At 57.6% G+C, this 5257-nt stretch overlaps 1 protein-coding gene across 1 annotated transcript in view; it reads left to right on the forward strand.

Annotated features, from left to right (window-relative positions):
- The window catches only part of LOC106821655 (sorting nexin-14-like), a 40844-nt gene that overhangs the window by 15125 nt on the left and 20462 nt on the right, over nucleotides 1–5257 (forward strand). The gene's annotated exons all lie outside the window — the stretch shown is intronic.

Genomic DNA, 5257 nt, shown 5'->3' on the forward strand with positions numbered 1-5257 from the left:
TCCGCACTTCGCGTGTCGCTCGCTTTGCGCCTCCCCCGTGTTTGCTCGGCGTTACCGCTCGCTACCCTCGTCGTCTTTGCTCAGCCTCTGATCTGCCGCCTCTTCCCCGTGTTCGCTCTCCTCTCTTGCCGTCCACCCTCTTCCCTGTTCGTGTTCCTCCTCTGCATCCCCGTCTCTCCTGCCCCTCGACCCGCTCTCCTTCAACCCCCGTTTGCTTCCCATGGCCCTGTGCTCTCCTTCCGGTTCGCAGTTCTACTCCCCTGTCACCGTCTCATCGCGCCCTCCGTCCCATCTACCTCTTTCTGTCCGTGACCCTTGTGCCCGCCCCCCTGCCGGCGCTTTGGTGTCTAGCGCCCTCCCCCCTACCCCTTTCGTTGCGCCTTTTGGCCTCCACGCTGTGTCCTGTCCTTCCCTGCTGTGGCCGTTTTCCGGCCCGCGTTTCCCCCGTCCCGCCCTCTGGCACCCGCCCCGTCTGCTCTCTTCCATTCTCCTTTCCTGATAGGGCGAGAGGTGCAGTCCCTCCGCCCTCCGTTCTGCCTCAAGTTTCGGTGCACTCCCCTGCCCCCCTGCTGCTCCTCTCTCGAAAGCGTGTCCGTTTTACCTTCTCTCCCTCTGCTCTCCTGCGGCAGGGTTCGCCCTCTCTCTCTCGATTCGTCCTTCGCCTGCCTCACTACGCGCCCCCGCACGTTTTGCTGCCTCTCCCTCGTGCACGTTATCCTTCGCCTGAGCTCTCTCCTCCATCTCTCTCTCTCGCCCCCTCCTCCTCTCGCCTCCCTATCTCCGCTTCATCTCATCGCTCGTCTTCTCTCTTTCTCCCTCTCTATCTCTCTCCCCCTCCAGACTTCTCTCCTCTCGTTCCTCCTCTATCGACCCCCTCTCTCTTGCTCCAACCCCTCTCTCCTTGCGGCGCACGCGCCGCGTGCGTGCGGTGCTTGCCGTGCGTCGCGTGGCGCGCGGGTGTGTGTGTCGTTGTGTTTGTCCGCTCTCTCTCTCTCTCTGAGGATCTGTCCTCTCTCCCTTCTCTAGGGGCCATTTCCTCCTACGTCCACGCCCCCGACTTTGCCTGGGTGACCCCCTTTGCCCCTGCTGCCTTTGTCTGGCGCGGTCTTCACTGCCTGTCCCCCCCCTCCTTTCTCACCCCTGTACATCGTCGTGTTTTCCTGCCCGCTGCCTGTCCTTCTCTCGCTGGGTCTCCTTGTTTGGTAACTTCCGTCTCATTACCGGCCCCCCTTTTTCATTTTCCCCCCTCTCCGCCTCCTCTCCCCCATCTCCATCCCGTTCCCTCCCCTCCCTCCCCATCCCGTCGCGGATCCCGTCATCCGTCCGTCCCTCCCGTTCCATCCCTCCGTGCCTGTTCTCCACCCGTCTGTCACCATCCTCCCTGTCTCCCCCCCCGTCTACTCCTCGCGGGCCCCCCTTTCATCCCTCATCTTCCCTCCTCCCTATCTCCCCTCCCTCCCCGTCATCCTACGTGCCTTCTCCCCCCGTCCCTGTCCCCTCCCTCGTGTCTCCCCCGGTCCGTGTCTCCCTCCCTACTTATCCCCCCGTAACCTGTCTCCACGTCCCTGTCTCCCATGCCCTCGTCTCCCACCGCAACTCCTCTGTCCTCCCTCCTCCCTGTCTACCTCCCTCCTGTATTCCCCCTCGTCCATTGTAATACCCCTACCTGTCTCCTCCTCCCTGTATAATCCTACATCCCTGTCTACCTCCAATAACCTTCTCCCAACCCATCCTCGTCTCTCCTCCATCATACCTGTTCCCCACTATTACCATTCTACACCTACCTGCTCCCATCCCTACCTGTAAGCCACCATCCTGGTCTCCCCCATCCCCTGTCTCTCCAAACCCTCCCTGTATTCCTCCCTCCAATGTACTACACCTCAAACCCTTCTCCCTACCTCCATGTGTACACCAACCCTCCATGTCTCATCTACCTCCATGTATCCATACCTCACCTGTCTACCAACAAAACATAGCCTGTCTCTCAACATACCTGTATGAACGCTGTTTTGATTGCCGTACCCCTCTGCGAACCCGAAAAAGCATGTGAACCGTGTGCTGGTGTGGTGGTGGGTGGAGGGATGTCTATAAAGCATCCTCACGGAAACCTCAGACTGTGTCTCTATAGGCAAGGTGTTCTTCAACTAGCAGTGGCGCTATGCCGTTTGACTGTAGTCAGGCAATTGACTGTATATTCGGAACTCTTTCAAAGTTACATTGCCATTATGGCCATCTAGCAACCTACAGGAATAAAACGAGACTAACTACTAACTACAATAAACTAGCTACTAAAAAAGTTGATCATATTGCCCGACGAAAGGGACTTATCAGGTCGTTGACCGTATGGTTTAGCAGGGCGTGACAGATTGTACCGCAGGGGGGTCTAACGTGAACCCAAACTTCGTACGCGAAGGGGGGGTTCTGGGGACAATTTGAAATTAGACCCGCTTAGATGCGTTTCATGCGGCGAGCAGCGGGGGTGGGTCCGGACCCCTGACGCCCGCCCCTGTACACGCCCCTGTTTACTATCTATATGTAACTCCAGTCCATTGCAGCATCTGTCCAGGTGTGAAAAATACAGACGGAGCGAGCGAGCGATTCGCTCTTCAAACCTCCGAAATCGCTCCGTAGCTCAAAATAGCTCCCGTAAAATTTTTGACGAGAGCGATTTTTCCCACAGACTATGGAAAAAGAGCTATCTTATGTAACACCAAGTCCCTGACACCTCTGTGCACTCACTCTCAGCTGCGTAATACTGTCCTGGGTGTATGCACTCACTCTCAGCTGCGTAATACTGTCCTGGGTGTATGCACTCACTCTCAGCTACACGTTTGTCTCCTGGGTCTGAGCGCACGGGGACCGCAAGCGATCGCTCTGCTGCCCGTTGCCGCGCGCCGTTGCCGCGGGCAACGTGAAGATGTCAGGGGCGGTGACGCGGCGGCCACGCTCGCTCGTCAGCGTCTCCTTGGTGCGCTTCTGCGACGAGTCGGACGACGACGAGTCGGACGCGGTGCCCCTTGGCGGGCCGAGCACGCCCCACTTGCGCAGCATGTTGGCGGCCGCCGCCTGGAACTTGCTGCTGTACAGCGAGTAGACGACGATGTTTAGCCACGTGTTGCACATAACGACGACGTAGGCGGCGTTGAGGGCGACGCCCATCGCGAGGTCGCGCGCGGGGTCGCGCCCGGACCCGAGCGCGTACAGCCGGGCGACGTGCACCACGTACATGGGCGCGTACGCGGCGGCGAACAACGCGACGATGGCGATGAGCATGCGGACGGCGCGGCGTTTGCGCGCGGCGGAGCGGGCGGGCAGCGCCGCGCTCCACTCGGACGTCGTCAGCGCGAAGATGACACGGCCGTACAGCGCGGCGACGACGACGAGCGGCGCGACGTAGAACGCGGCGACGAGTCCCGCGGCGAACGCCAGCGCCTCCTGGCGGTCGACGCCCGTGCAGTAGATGACGTGCAACGAGTTGTAGCCGCGGACGGCTCGCCACGGGTCGTAGCAGTCGCGCGCCGCCTCCGTGTCGTTGACGCGCAGACTCTCGAGGTAGGTCGCCGCGGGCACGCACGTGTCGTTGCGCGGCTTCGCCGTGGCGACCGCGTCCGAGATCTGCTGCGATCCGGCGAGCAGCGCCGCGGCGACCCAGATCGCTGCGACCGCGATCGTAGCGTGCCGCCGCCCGAACTTGTGCTTGTGCGGCTGGACGATCGCGCGGTATCGATCCGCAGCGATGGCCACCATCGTGAAGATCCCGGCGAAGAAGTTGAGGTAGACGACGAAGATGATGTATAGGATGCGGCAGCGCGCGCGGCGCGCGTAGAAGAAGTCGCCGTCGAGGAGGAGGAGGCGGGCGTAGAAGGAAGCCGACGCGGCGAGGAGGATGTCGGAGCAGGCGAGGGAGAGGATGTAGATGTTGACGGCGGTGAGGAGCGTGCGGTCCCAGAGGAAGGTGACGATGATCGCCAGGTTGCCGACGACGATCATGACGAACTGTACGATGAACATGACGAGGAAGAATATCTGCCAGCCGGGCGTCAGCAGGTAGACGAACAGCTCGGCCATCGCGGATGTTCGCGAACGCACCGGATGTTCGCGAACGCACTGGATGGTCGCGAGCGCACTGGATGTTTGCAAATTCACCGGATGTTCGCAAACACACTGGATGTTCACGAACGCACCAGATGTTCGGGAATGCAACGGATGTTCGCGAAAGCACTGGATGTTCACGAACGCTTCGGATGTTCACAAATGCACCGGGTGTTCGCGAATGCACCGTTACTGCGTTGCTGGCGTTAGCTTCGTTTGGTCGTCGTTGTTGTTTGGTCGTTGGTGTCGTTGGTGGCACTGGTTTCGTTAATTTCGTTTTTGCGTTGGCATCCTTTAGTGTCGTTAGTGTCCGTTGATGTCGTTAGTGTCGTTGGTGTTCTTCAGTGTCGTTGGTATTGTCAGTGTCCTATATCTAGTGTCGTTGCTGTGTGTCAGTGTCGTTGGTTGTCCTTTACTGTCGTTAGTGTCCTTTAGTGTTGTTGGTGTCTGTCAGTGTCGTTGGTATTGTCAGTGTCCTATATCTAGTGTCGTTGCTGTGTGTCAGTGTCGTTGGTTGTCCTTTACTGTCGTTAGTGTCCTTTAGTGTTGTTGGTGTCTGTCAGTGTCGTTGGTATTGTCAGTGTCCTATATCTAGCGTCGTTGCTGTCTGTCAGTGTCGTTGGTTGTCCTTTAGTGTTGTTGGTGTCTGTCAGTGTCGTTGGTGTTGTCAATGTCCTATATCTAGTGTCGTTGCTGTCTGTCAGTGTCGTTGGTTGTCCTTTAGTGTTGTTGGTGTCTGTCAGTGTCGTTGGTGTTGTCAGTGTCCTATATATAGTGTCGTTGCTGTCTGTCAGTGTCTTTAGTGTCCTTTAGTGTTGTTGGTGTCTGTTAGTGTCGTTGGTGTTGTCAGTGTCCTATATATAGTGTCGTTGCTGTCTGTCAGTGTCTTTAGTGTCCTTTAGTGTTGTTGGTGTCTGTTAGTGTCGTTGGTGTTGTCAGTGTCCTATATATAGTGTCGTTGCTGTCTGTCAGTGTCTTTAGTGTCCTTTAGTGTTGTTGGTGTCTGTTAGTGTCGTTGGTGTTGTCAGTGTCCTATATATAGTGTCGTTGCTGTTTGTCAGTGTCGTTAGTGTCCTATAGTGTCGTTTGGCTACGTCTCATCAGAGTGTCTTGGCGTGCGTTGTTGAGGTAGCTGTTGATGTGACCTTCATCCTCTCGTATGTCA

Source organism: Priapulus caudatus, unplaced genomic scaffold (genome assembly GCF_000485595.1).
Source record: "Priapulus caudatus unplaced genomic scaffold, Priapulus_caudatus-5.0.1 Scaffold81, whole genome shotgun sequence".
In the NCBI taxonomy this organism is placed as follows: Eukaryota; Metazoa; Priapulida; class Priapulimorpha; order Priapulimorphida; family Priapulidae; genus Priapulus; species Priapulus caudatus.